General features: G+C 48.6%; 1 long non-coding RNA gene across 9 annotated transcripts in view; it reads right to left on the bottom strand.

Moving 5' to 3' along the window:
• The window catches only part of LOC115092192, a 381,274-nt gene that overhangs the window by 71,997 nt on the left and 294,994 nt on the right, over positions 1–14,283 (bottom strand). The window contains exon 2 of one of the 9 annotated variants that reach the window (XR_003856937.1): positions 2,113–2,327. The exons of the other annotated variants lie outside the window; for them this stretch is intronic. This is a non-coding gene — a long non-coding RNA (uncharacterized LOC115092192). The remainder of the gene's footprint in view (positions 1–2,112; positions 2,328–14,283) is intronic. 9 annotated transcript variants of the gene reach the window in all.

Genomic DNA, 14,283 nt, shown 5'->3' with positions numbered 1-14,283 from the left:
TCAGGCTAGGGGATAGGGAGCGGGGAAAGCCCGCGGGCGTCGGCGCACGCAGGGTGCACAACTGTGCACTCCCTTGCGTGCGCTGACCCCTGATTTTTTAACATGCGTGCACCTGTGCATACATGTTATAAAATTGGGTGTACATTTGTGCACACAGGGTAGCGCATGCACATGTACGCCCACGCGTATTTTTGAAAATCTACCCCTAAGTGAGCAATATGAAGGCTTTTCCCCTCAACAAGCCTTATTGCACAAGGGGAAGGGGAAAAAGGACAACTAATTAAAGGAGCTTAATGCCACATGAACACACTCAGCCAGGCAGTAGGGGTGTGCATTCGTTTGCAACCTATTGGCAATCTACAACGTATAGGGCCATATTCGTTGTATTCCTGGGGAAGCGAAACGTATCACAATTCCCATGAATACAACGAATCTTCACCGAATTATTCGGCCGTCTAAAGGAGCAAATTTAAACAACCCCCCCCTCCTCACCCCCCCCCCCCCCAAGACTTACCAAAACTCCCTAGTGGTCCAGCAGGTGTCCGGGAGCGATCTCCTGCACTCGGGCTGTCAGCTGCCAGTTTTCAAAATGGCGCTGATAGCCTTTGCCCTTACTATGTCACAGGGGCTACTGGTGCCATTGGTCAGCCCCTGTCACATGGTAGAAGCACAAGGTGGCACCGGCCGTCCATTGCTCCTACCATGGGACAGGGGCCGACCAATGGCACCGGTAGCCCCTGTGACATAGTAAGGTCAAAGGCTATCGGCGCCATTTTGAATACCGGCAGCCGACGGCGTGAGTGCAGTAGATGGCTCCCGGACCCCCGCTGGACCACCAAGGAGTTTTGGTAAGTCTTGGGGGGGTCATGAGGGTGGGGGGTTGTAGTTAATTAAATTTTAGCAGGGAAACGAATAAGAATGGAACGCATGAACGGATCGGGGCCCCCCCCTTGCCGAATGCAACGTATCTGCCCCCCCCCCCATGAATACGAATACCGAATGTAACATGTGCGGTCCCTCTGCACATCCCTACCAGGCAATAGGATTAGATGCAGAACTACGGGAGCATTACAGCAGGTGCCAGACACCGATGGCAGGATGTCACCTGCAAACTCACTATTTCCAAAGGCCAAAACCACTGGTGGGGGAGTAATGCAAGGATTTCCTGAGGGAAGAAACAGAAATGAACTATAGAACCTGCAGCAGATGTAAAGACTGATTTCAATTTGAGAAATTGTCACTGAAGGCTTGAGCAAAGAGATAGGTTATTAGAGCATTCTTATAATTTTTGGAGCATGCAGGCAGCTTGCTTGTGTGAAAGAGGAAGTTTATATATATGTGTGTTTTAATATTGTATTAGAATTTGGGAAATTAGAAAAAATAATGTTTAGAAATGTGTTCTTTTTATTAGTATTTACAATATTTATTTATTTGGTTTTACTATTATGTTTTATATTTCTTAGTTTTTATTGCTCATTGTTTTATGAGCAATAGTAATGTTTGCTTTTCTATTGTTGCACTGCATATAGAGTCTGACGTGTTGCATTTTCCAGTTTAGTTCTTGTTTGCACATTTATTTGTATTCTTTATGGTTTCTTTATTCTGCATTTGATAAGGGTCTGCCTGTGTTCTGCATATGTGACTGAGGTGAGTATATTGTTAGTGTATAGATTCTTTATAGGGATCTTTAGCAGCCTGACGTTCTATTTTCCTAATAGGAGGGGTATTGGTATTTTTGGTTTTGCAGTGTTGCCTTTTCATAGATAGGGTTGTTACTGTTTGAGTGCTGGTAGGTAGTGATATTTTCATATGGGAGATTTACTATTTTGTAATTTAGTTAACTCATGGCTTTCTGAAGGCCAAGCCTACACCCAACACATAATACAATAAGCCTAATATAATATGAGTTTCAATTGTCTTGTTTACTTTTTTTTTGCAGGGTTTTCTGTTTGGTAACACAGCAGTACATGTAAATATAATATACATGTTGTGATATTTTTGTCCATTTTCATGTAAAACCTTAATGAAAAAGCATAACTTAACTGTATGGAGAGGCTGGGGCTTGTGGTATGTGTGTACAAGGCTGTAAAGTTTTCCTAAGTTGCCAAATACCTTTGCATCAGTCTAGACTCTAGCTCTGACTGCACTGGCTCCATTTAGGAATGCAGGATTCCATCTGGAGTTGTGCTGCTTTGGGCCAGGCTCTCCCCAACGTCACTCTTGGCTAGGATTTAATTCTCTTTCGGTTTTCTTCAGCCCTGGAGGAAGCTGGCAGCATGGATCACTTCTGGTCCCTCTTTCCCTGGAGTAGGTTGGCACAGCAGAGCCTAGGGAACCATAAAAGCAGCATTCTGTGTAGCACACAGTTAATATAAATATATGGGATTAGGCACCCTAGGCACCTTCTGCCTTGCACCCGCCACCCCCTGGTTGCGCTGGCCCCCCCCAATCGCACCACCCCAGCAGTCACACTGCCACTCCCATTAGGGGGCGAGAGCCATGTGGGGCCACAGCAGCAGTGCCACAGTGGCAAAGAGGAGTGCCACCCACCCCTGTTGCACTGCTACCCCCATTAGGGGACTCAAGCTATGTGGGGCCACGAGTGGCTGTGCCGTAGCAGCAAAGAGGAGTGGAGATTGCTGAATCTTCACTCTTCTTTGGCACTGCCGCTCATGGTCCCACATGGCTCGTGCCACCTAATGCTTCTGCCGGCCACCTCATGCCGGCCACCTCATGCTTCTGCCGGCCACCTCATGCTTCTGCCGGCCCTGCTGGGATGGACTCCTGACAAGTGCAGGCAAGCTACTATCATAGAAAGGAAGAAGTCAAATATAAAGAAATGCCTGACAAGTTAGTGAGGCTTCTGTCAGAGGTGACTGGGCTTTGAGAGGGGCAGATGGCTATGGAATCAGTGAGTCTCCGGAAGAGAGAGGGTGCCGAGATGGGGTGAGACTGGGAAAGAAAGTAGGCTGCTGCAAGCTGTAGAAAGGCTGGCAACAAGCAAGAATTTTTACATAATGATGTGGAATTGCTAGGGTAGGGGGCACTTTCTGAATAAGCATTTAAGAGGCAGCACAACAGCAAATGTCTTTGTGTGTGTGTGTGAACAAGCCAATGGTTGGCAGTGTGTTTGTCTCATTAATTGGCAACTGGTTCAACTTTTGATTGGTTGGCAAGCAACTTTAACTCCAGACCAGGATATATATGAGAGTGGTAATCAAACTTGTGGGGAGCCTAACAGATTGAATTGATGAAGGGGGACTGCAGTTCAATTAGCTCACCCCTGGTCTAAGATGTGCTGTAATTAGTTGTTTAGGAAAAATATGAAATTTTTTGGAGGGTCAACGATGTGGTTTTTGGAGCTGTTGAAATATGTGCTGCATAGAAAGCACACGAGTGAGTCACAGATATCCTGTAGGCTGGTTTTGAAAAATATCCCCCAGGCTGATTATTTTCCTACAATCCGACCCTGTATGCAAGTGTACAGAGTTGATTCTACAAAGTGTTCCAAAGAACAGGTCCAGCCACTGAGAAGATTCTTTCTCTGATTACAACAAGGCATACAAATCTTGAGGATGGAATTTCCAACAAATTCTGGGCCATATCTGACATCTGGCTTCCCCCAGATGTCCTTGCCAGAATAAAGAAGCCCCCTTTGAGCTCACTAGCTCCTGTATCGACCCTTCACCTTTTAACCCTGGCACCAGAGGATTCTGTTGTCTCCCCTTTCTGGGTGAGGAAAGCCAGCAGGTTGGTCCACTGCCTCCTGCATGTAGGGTAAAAATCTCAGCCAATTCCATGGCTCCCTCTGTGTCTGAAGTAGTAGCTCCAGTGGTGGAGCCTGCTCAGGATGCTGGCCAGCCTACATTAGGTGGTGACCGGCCTGTGGGCTGACATGAGAGGAATGATGGTGCTGATCCTAGGGCTGCTCAAGAGCCATCAACAGCTTGTGGGAGCAATGGAGTTGTGAGCCTTGCACCAAGACCAGTACCATCTGACCTCTAAGCCCAGCAAGACTAGGCCTCTTCTAAGTCCTGGGTTTTTTTCTTTTTGGTTGATCATTTGCTTCCTAGCTTTGACTGTCCCCACCCCATTTTCTACTAGTTTTATAAAATATTTTATCTTTGTTTATAAATAATGGGGTAGATTTTAAGACCTGCGCGCGGGCGTACATGTGTGCATGCTACCCAGCGCGCGCACATGTATGCCGAAATCGGAGTGGCCTGGAAGGGAACTTCCCTTCCCCCTAACCTAACCTTCCCACCCCTTCCCCTAACCTTTCCCCCCCCCCCAAACCCTACTCTAATTCTCCCCAAAATGTTTATCAAACCTTTTGCGCCTGCCTGGAGGCAATCCACTGGATTTACGCGTGTAGCGCTTTTAAAATTCGGCCCAATATCTATGTTTTATAAAAGATACTATATTTATTGAGATTCTGTTGTGTCTTGCTATGTCTTGGCATGCCTGTTAAATTTTCAGTCCTTACACTTGCCCTTTTCAGGACTCAATGCTGCCCAAACAGTGATCCACAGCCAGGCCTGGATTTGTCCACTGGAACACTAGACCTATGCCTAGGGCATCAAAAATCTGGGGGGAGGCAGCAGGCTAGCTGAAGTTTTACTGCCTTCCAGCTGTGTTGAATTTCATTCAGCAGAGAATAGCCCTCTACGTTTTGATCCAGATCCTCCCTTCCCAGGCCAGCATGCAGGGAACAAACTTGGAGGAGAGTGTGCCTGGAGCACAGAGAGCATTTTGGTAAGGTTAGGAGGGGCTGAATGGGAATCATTGGGGGTGAGAAGAGAGGCTGAGGGATGAGAGTGTATCAGATAGGGGGAAAGGGGAAGTGTTTGTGAGTTTGCCAGATTGAGAGGTTAGCGAGGAGTTGTAAGGGGAAGCAGGACCAGAGCCAGTAGAGACACTTCCCTTCTCTCCTCCCCCCCCCCCCCCCCCCCACCACCACTGCAATTCAGGTTTCTCTCCCTTGATCTCAGTTTCTATCCTCCAGATCCTGGTTCCTCTCTTCTTTACTCTCCCTTCCAGATCCTGGAACCCACCCCTCAACATTTTCTACTCCTTCCCCCTTTCTCAATCCCAGAACCTCCCTCCATCTCCCTCTTTTTCTCCTATCCCAGATTCTGATTTTCCTCCTTTCCTCGATCTTTCCCCATCTCTCATCCTTCCCATCTTCAGTCCTTTCTATCTCTCCTCCCCCATCCTCTTTTCCTTCTCCTCCTATTTCCAGTCTTCTTTCCTTCTCATACTCCTCCTCCCATCCTCAGTCCTTTCACCTTCTCCTTACCCCATTGCTAGACTTTCTCCTTTTCTCTCCCTCTCATTCTCTCCTGCCCCATCCCTGAGGTCTCTTTCCTGTACTAATACTTAAGGTCTCTTTTTCTCACTCAATAAAATAAATACATTATACACACACAAACAAGGTGGAAAATGACTTAATTTTATAACACAAAGATGGAAATGTTTGTCAAGTGTGCTTCAGATTTTTCCAATTTTTGCCATAGAATTTATGCCTGAGCTGCTGCAGCAAACTATGGTTCTCTGTCTTACACTTCTTGCTCGCTGTTGTCTGACTTTACCAGGGGGCAACAGAGCCTAGGGTTGGCAAACTCCTAAATCGTCTCTGTCCATAGCTATATTACTGCCAGCTCATGGTTACAACACCATCCCTTGCCCTTTATTTACAGCATTCCTGGGGAATAAAGTGGAAAGAAGCTAGCCTCTCCATGGTTTTATTCATGGAACCTTAGCACACACGGAAGATCCACATCATAGGAATCCCACTCAAACCAGGGTTATAACATAATCCCTACAGCACAGTTACAAGGTATGTGTTAGAAAGCATCTATCATCTACCCACTATGCTCAGCATGAATTCTTATCTGGTGGCATAGTCCAGTGTTTAAAGGCCTTATTGGACTTAGCCATCCCTGAATGGCTCATTAGAGGCCCTATATTTGATCCCCTTGTATACATCCCTAAAATCAACTTTTCCTTTTCTAGACCTCCTCCCACAGGAGAGCCCTATCCTTTCAAGAGCATGCACTATGGATGTGCAGATAACAACCAGGCTCCCCACAGTAGCACAACTTTCCTGGCCTTTAAAGCCTAGCTGTTACGATCCTGTCCGCGGATTCCCATCCCACGGACAGGCCCTCACCTCTTTCCTCCAGCGCTGCTGTCTTCATCGTGGCCTGGACCGCTGCCGAGCCGCGTTCCCGTGTTCAACTTTGCGGCCTTGTTGTCGCCACTGCTACTCCTTCCCACCACAGCTGGAGCCGCGCCACTGACTCTTCTTCAGTGGGGAAGTCCCTGCCGGGCTTCTCTCCTCCTCCACGGCCCAGATGCTGCTGCGGGAGTCCCCTGTTCAGCAGCAGGAAGCCGCCGCTGCCTCCTCCTCTTCGTCAGGGCTGCCACTCCAGCCCCAGCATGGCTCCTCTTCAGCAGCAGGAGCTGCCACCGCCCTTCTCCTTCTTCCTCCATGCTGTTGCAGGCCTTAGCTCCACCCACCTACCTTCAGGGCTTCCTATAGGGGCTTGCCGCGTGGCTTTCTCCTCTTCTTAAAGGGTCAGAGACAGGAAGCACTCCTGGTGCCTCCAGATGAAGTCTTCAGGGCTCTTCCCTGGTCCTGCCCTATGTAAAGGCCCTGCTGCAATTCCGCAGTGCCTTCGGATGGAGTTATACCCTCCATGGAGCTTCTCCTTCGTCCATGGAGTTCCACCGCTTCCATCATGGTCCATCTTGCTGCTCCTGTCCAGAAGACTCAAGAAACATAAGAACATAATAACATGCCATACTGGGTCAGACCAAGGGTCCATCAAGCCCAGCATCCTGTTTCCAATAGTGGCCAATCCAGGCCATAAGAACCTGGCAAGTACCCAAAACTAAGTCTATTCCATGTTACCATTGCTAATGGCAGTGGCTATTCTCTAAGAGGTAGATCTTCAAAATATACGCACGCGCGAACAAAAGTACACCAGATTTTATAAGATACACGCATAGCCGCATGTATCTTATAAAATCCGGGGTCGGCGCATGCAAGGCTGCGCAAAATCGGCAGCCTGTGTGCGCCGAGCCGCGCAGCCTGCCTCCGTTCCCTCCGAGGCCGCTCCGAAATCAGAGCGGCCTCGGAGGAAACTTTCCTTCCACGTCCCCCCACCTTCCCCTCCCTTCCCCTATCTACCCCACCCCCCAGCCCCTACCAAATCCACCCCCCTACCTTTGTGGGCAAGTTACGCCTGCTTGAAGCAGGCGTAACTTGCGAGTGCCGCCCCGGCATCCCCCGGCACAGGCCGCAGTGCCGGGGGACTCAGGACCGTCCTCCCGGCCCGCCCCTGAACCGTCACGACGCCCCCGGACCCACCCCGGACCGCCCCCTGCCCCTGGACACACCCCTGGACATACCCCCTCCTACCCCTTTTACAAAGCCCTGGGACTTACACACGTCCCGGGGCTTTGCGCGGGCCGGCGGCCTATTTATTTTTATTTATTTATTTTTTAATTTTATATACCGGAATTCCTGTATGCAATACAAATCAATCCGGTTTACAAGTAACAAAAGGTTGCCCTGGTCTGGGAGGTTAGACCGGGGTTTTTTACATAGAACATATCTATGCAAAATAAGCGCGGCGAGCGAGCGAGTGCCCTGACATGTAAATCCGGGAGGATTTACGCTGCCGCAGGAGTTTTAAAATCTACCCCTAAGTGAACTTAATAGCAGGTAATGGACTTCTCCTCCAAGAAACTTATCCAATCCTTTTTTAAACCACAGCTATACTAACTGCACTAACCAACATCCTCTGGCAACAAATTCCAGAGTTTAATGTGCGTTGAGTAAAAAGAACTTTCTCCAATTAGTTTTTAAATGTGCCCCATGCTAACTTCATGGAGTGCCCCCTAGTCTTTCTATTATCCGAAAGAGTAAATAAACCGATTCACATCTACCTGTTCTAGACCTCTCAATTTTAAACATCTCTAATCATATCCCCCCTCAGCCGTCTCTTCTCCAAGCTGCAAAAGTCACTAACCTCTTTAGTCTTTCCTCATAGGGGAGCTGTTTCCATTCCCTTTATTTTGGTAGCCCTTCTCTGTACCCTCTCCATCGCAATTATATCTTTTTTGAGATGTGGCGACCAGAATGTACACAGTATTCAAGGTGCGGTCTCACCATGGAGCGATACAGAGGCCATTATGACATTTTCCGTTTTATTCACCATTCCCTTTCTAATAATTCCCAACATTCTGTTTGCTTTTTTTACTACCGCAGCACACTGAATGATGATTTCAATGTGTTTATCCACTCTATCAGCGACCAGCTAGTCTTCCTCCTCCACTTCAGTATGCCAAAGCCATGTTGTCCCTAAAAAAGCATCTTTTCTGGAATGGGCTAGAATGAAAGCAGCTGGCAACGAAGGACTCCTCAGCCCAACCAAGCAAAGGAGACACCAGCACAAATGTCAGTGACCCGGTATCTCCCAAGGGCCCATAGAGGACATGCAGAAAGATCCACTGGCCTATTGGGCATACAAGTCTACTGTCTGGCCACACCTAGCCAAAGTGGCTCAGCGTTATCTGCCATGTCCACCCAACCAGTGTGCCCAGTGAACGTGTATTTTCAATGACAGGGGATATCATGAGCCCTCATCGCTCTAGACTGGCAGCCAGAGTTGATGGAAATGCTAGTGTTTTCGAAATAAAACATGCCTTTGCTGGGTTTCCAGATTTTCCCTGTGAATGGCAAAGATGAATAAAAGCAATTGAAAGCCTTGCAGCACCTTCCAACTGCCTCCTATGCTCCAGATAATATCAGCACATGTACCTGACCTCAAGCACTGTGCCAATCTGCTCCACTGTCCAGGCCGTATTATCCCTACAGGGGCCTGACCTTCAAACACAGTGCCTGTCCCTCGAGGGCGTATGTCCCTACAAGAGCCTGACCTCAAATGCTGTGTGCCTGTCCATCCAAGGCCTTACATTCCCTACAAGGGCCCTGACTTCAAATTTTGTGCCAGTCTGCCACTGTCCAGGCTTACGTCCTACAAGGGTTTGCCCTTCAAACACTGTGCCTGTACGGACAGATAGACATGGTTTGAGGGACACAGCCAACATGGTTTGAGGGGGGACACAGCCAACATGGATTTACTTAAGGAAAGTCTTACCTCACAAATCTCCTACATTTTTTTGAAGTGTGAATAAACATGTGGACAAAAATGAACCAGTAGATGTGGTATATTTGGATTTCCAGAAAGCATTTGACAAAGTCCCGCATGAAAGGCTTCTAATAAAACTAAAAAGTCATGGGATAGGAAGTGATATCCTTTTGTGGATTGCAAGTTGGTTAAATGACAGGAAACAGGGAGTAGGATTAAATGGTCAGTTTTCACAGTAGAAAAAGGTAACAGTGGAGTGCCTCAGGGTTCTTACTTGGACCAGTGCTTTTATTATATTTATAAATGATCTATAAAGGGGTTCGACGAGTGAGGTGATCAAATTTGCAGATGACACAAAATTATGCAAGTAGTTAAATCTCAAGCAGATTGTGATTGAATTGCGGGAGGACCTTGTAAGACTGGAAGATTGGGCTTCCAAATGGCAGATGAAGTTTAATGTAGACAAGTGCAAAGTAATGCATATAGGGGAAAAATAACCCTTGCTGTAGTTACAATGTTAGGTTCTATCTTAGGAGTTACCACGCAGGAAAAAGCATTAGGTGTCATAGTGGATAATACATTGAAATCATCAGCCCAGTGTGCTGTAGCGATCAAAAAAGCAAACAGAATGTTAGGAATTATTAGGAAGGGAATGGAAAATAAAAAGGAGGATGTCATAATGCCTCTGTAATCCTCCATGGTGAGACCGCACCTTGAATACTAGGTGCAATTCTGGTCACCGCATCTCAAAAAGGATTACAGCTACACTGGATTAAAGTGCATAGAAGGGTGACCAAAATGATATGGGGCATAGACCAGCTGTCCTATAAAGAAAAGGCTAAAGAATTTAGGGCTGTTCAGTTTGTAAAAGAGATGACTGAGGGGAAATATGATAGAAGTTTATAAAATCAATGAAAGGACTTGAATAAGTTAATGTAAATTGGTTATTTACTCTCTCAGACAAGGGGGTACTTCATAAGATTAGAAAGTATCTCATTAAAAACAATTGAAGAAAATTCTTTTTTACTCAGTGCATAGTTAAACTCTGGAATTCATTGCCAGGGGATGTGGTTTCAGCAGTTTAGTATTACTGGGTTTTAAAAAACATTCGGATAAGTCAAAGAGGTTAAATCCATAAACTTCTATTATGGTAATAATAAGCAATAGTAGTTTTTGTTCTATCTAATGTTTGTGTACTTGCCAGGTATATGTGACTTGGATTGGCCACTGTGGAAACAGGATACTGGCTTGATGGACCCTTGATATGACCCAGTATGGCATTTCTTATGTTCTCATGTTATGTTCTTATGTTCTCCTACACCTCAACAACAACAGTGGGGCTTCACTCCTCTTCCTTCCTCCTTAAACATATCAACAACAGTGGGACCTGACTCAGCCTGCTTTCTCTTTACACATTCTCAACAAACAAAAATGGGGCATCACTCCTCCTGCTTCCTCCTTACATGTCCCCGACAACAACACCTGGGGTTTCATTCCTCCTTCCTCGTCTTTGCAGATCCTCAACAACAGTGGGACCTGAATTCAACCTGCTTCCTCCTTATACATCCCCAACAATAACACTGGAGCTTCATTCCTCCTGCTTCCTCCTAAAGCAGCTCGCTCCCTGAGACCCATAGTTTAGTTGGATGGTTGGAAGAAGTCTGGATATTTTTTTGCCTCTGTTGTTTTTGGCCTATCTAGAGGCTTGGGCTCCATCCTGCCTGTGGTCCTTGGGCCAGGTTGAGGACTCCACGTCTGTTGCCTATTCCTAAGGTGCAGGGTGGTTTGTCCTGTGTTGTTTTGAGGGAGTTTTTGCCATTTTTATTTTGTAAGAAGACTGAGGACTCCTGGGTGTTAGGCCAGGGGCAGGTCTTGGGGAAACCTCTTCTTGGGGGGCCCCTGGGTAGGGAAGGCTTGCCCTGCAGTGACCTTTTCAAGAAGCACAGGAATGGTGTTTGAATCTATTTTGGGAAAATAGACCTTTTGGTTGTCATCCCTCCCCCCCTTTCCTGCCTAGAGTCAGGAACACTGATGGCTGAGTGTTCCATGAGGATCTCATCCATTGAGGGAGTCAAGAAATAGAAAGAGAAGGACAGTGAGAACTGTAAGAACCAGTTCAGATCTTTCGAGGACACCCCATTTGGATTCTTCACCCCCTGCCAGAGCAAGAATTTGGGACTCTCTATGCAGAGGACTATGTTTTACCCTTTTTACCAGCGTTGGAGCAGTGTTCCTGCCCAACAAGGTTACCCTGCCCATCTCGGGCATTAAATCCAAGCCTGGAAGGTGAGTGTCTCCCCAGCCCTGGTAGTTGAGACCCATGTACAAATTGAGTGAAAAGACTGTAACCTAAAATTTACTGTGGTGCCGAGGACTGTGAACTGTGCCATTATTTCACTTGATTTACCATCAGTAAAGATTTTTTAATTTTGGACAGTAAACCAAGTTTCCTCCATAGTTATTGGCAGTAAAAGCACTCACATTGGGAAAATGCAGCGTACCTCCCAAGGAAAAGGATTGCCTTAGCACACCTATAAGTCGGGTCCTGAAAGAGAATTTCTTTCTCCCCCCCATCAACAAAGATCTCAGGTCCTGGGGAAAGAGACTTGTGTGTGAGCTAGGCTGAGTGATCCAGCTCCAGAGAACAAAAATTACTTTTATGGCCCCATTGGTATTAAGTGGTTTACCCTAAAGATGGGGGTTACAAGTCTAATCTGTAATGGCCCTGCCCGTGGTGAGTCACGGGCAGCTCCTCCACCCACCTGTGCTCTGCTACATGGCAGGATGCTGCCGACTCCGTCCTCCGCGGCCTGGAGGCCTGCGGCTATCTCTTGCCCTGCGCAGGACCACGGAGGTCCTGCGCAGGGCTGACGCCATGGGAGCTCCTCCTGGGGTCCTCAGATGGCAGAGAGCCATCCTCGCCGCTGCCGGGGTCTTTGACCGGCAGGGAGGCTGTCCCTGCCAGTGTCTGCATCCAGCCTGCCTTTCCCTGCTTCTTAGTGTCTGCGAGCAGGGGGACGCCACTGTCCCTGGTGCTGTTTCCTCTCCTGCTTCCTCTTAGGTGCCGGCGTGCACCTCTTCTCTGCTTTTTAAAGGGCCCGTGGCCAGATATGCCCCAGGCTCCACCTAATGACAATTTCCTGCTTCAACCCTATAAAGGGAATCTTCTTCAGTCACCGATTGTCTTCGGATCAGGTTCCACAGTTGCTGTGTCTTCTCTCCGGTCCAGGTCCTCCGTGGCCCTTTCTCTTGCTTTGATGGCTTTGTCTTTTTGTTCCTGATGTCCTTCATCCAGGTCTTCAGTCGTCTTCATGTTCCTGATGTCCTTCGTCCATGTCTTCAGGTTGTCTTCAGGTTCCTGATGTGCTTTGTTCGTTCCTCCTGATGTCCGATGTCCTTCCTGATGCCTTTGTCTTCGCATCTACCTCATGCCTTGGTTTCCTGATGTCGACTTTCCTGGCGTGCCGTTGTCGTCGGTCCTTGGCCAGTCCCACGGGTGGGCTGTGTAGGGCACCTCACGGTACATAGGCCATTCCTCATCTCCGCACTGCAACCCTCCGGAAGACTTCTGTTTCAAGTCCTTAGTTTTTATCCTTGTGAATCGAATCCTGTGCTTGAGTCTTTGTCACGGTCTTCGGAGCCTATTGTAACTTGGGTCCATCCAAGTCAAGACTCTGGTTGACCCTGCTCCGCGCCAGCGTGGTCCGCAACCAGTCTCGCGGGGGAATGTGTAGGGTGCACCCCGGTGCAGCCTTCTTCAGTATCTTCGTCAAGTTCCGGTTATCAGCTTCTACTATCCCTCCTGGAGTCTGCTTCGAGCCCAGTGTGGTCCGCGACCAGTCCCGGGGTGGACTGTGTAGGGTACACTGCATCGCAGTCTCGACCCAGCACTTGTTCTTGCCTTCGTCTACAGTGTCCTCGCTTCAGTCCTCGTCTACAGTGTCTTCGCCTCAGTCCTCGTCTACAGTGTCTTCGCCTCAGTCTTTGTCCAAAGTCTTCTGTGTTCTAAGGACTCCATCTTCCCTCGTTCCTCTGTCCAGCCTGCCGCCTCTTGCCGTACCCAGTGGCAGGTCTGAAAGGGCTTGGAACGGTCGGAGGACTGTTCATCGATCAACATTGCATTGTTGGTCATCCTGGGTCGTGCAGGTCTGGTAGAGGGTCAGACCTTGTATCCCTGTCTTTGCTTCAGTCTTGTTCTGTTCTTCGTTACCCATGCTCGCACCAGCTCACCTCCCACGGTTGTGTTCTTGGGGCTCCTCCCTGAGTCATGCCATGGCCCAAGGGCTCACATCACCTGCTTTAGAGACGACTGCGCCTTCCAAGCCCTCGGTTCATAACAGCTGCCAGAGGCCCGCGCTCGTAACACAATCAATAGCATCTTTTTCAAGGAAAAGTCTGATACGAAGTTCATTTTCCATGACAGTATAAAAATGGGGACTCAGGCAGGGGATGGGAGAGGAACAATAAAACAGGTTTGGAGAGGGGCAGAGGCAATTGCACCTGTCATGGCTTTGGTGAATACTTTTCAATACTTTGGGCCAGATTTAAAAAACCTGCGCACGAGCGTAGATTTGTGCATGCAACCCGGCAGGCACAAATCTAAGCCCGATTTTATAACATGCATGCGCGCAGCCGCGTGCATGTTATAAAATCCGGGGTCAGCGCACGCAAGGGGGTGCACATTGTGCAACTTGCGTGCGCCGAGCCCTAGGGGAGCCCCGATGGCTTTCCCTGTTCCCTCCGAGGCCACTCCGAAATCAGAGCGGCCTCAGAGGGAACTTTCCTTCCACCCGCACCTTCCCCTACCTAACCAGCTCCCCAGCACTACCTAAACCCACCCACTAACCTTTACTCCATAAGTTGCGCCTGCCTCCCAGCAGGGGTAGGTTGTGTGCGCTGGCCGAGTGCGCTGGTGCTCGCCGAGTGCCGGCGCATGATCCCCCGGCATGGCCGCTGTGCCGGAGGCCTCATTCCTGCCCCCGCCCCGCTCCCGGACCGCCCATCCCACTCCCCACCCCTTTTTTCAAGCCCCGGGACATACGTGCGTCCCGGGGCTTGCGCACGTCGCCGGGCCTATGCAAAATAGGCTCGAGGTGCACAGGAGCAGATACGCGCATAACCC

The sequence above is a fragment of the Rhinatrema bivittatum genome, chromosome 1, assembly GCF_901001135.1.
Source record: "Rhinatrema bivittatum chromosome 1, aRhiBiv1.1, whole genome shotgun sequence".
In the NCBI taxonomy this organism is placed as follows: domain Eukaryota; kingdom Metazoa; phylum Chordata; class Amphibia; order Gymnophiona; family Rhinatrematidae; genus Rhinatrema; species Rhinatrema bivittatum.
Note: the sequence above shows the minus strand (reverse complement) of the source record. Positions and strands in the feature narration are given on the sequence as shown.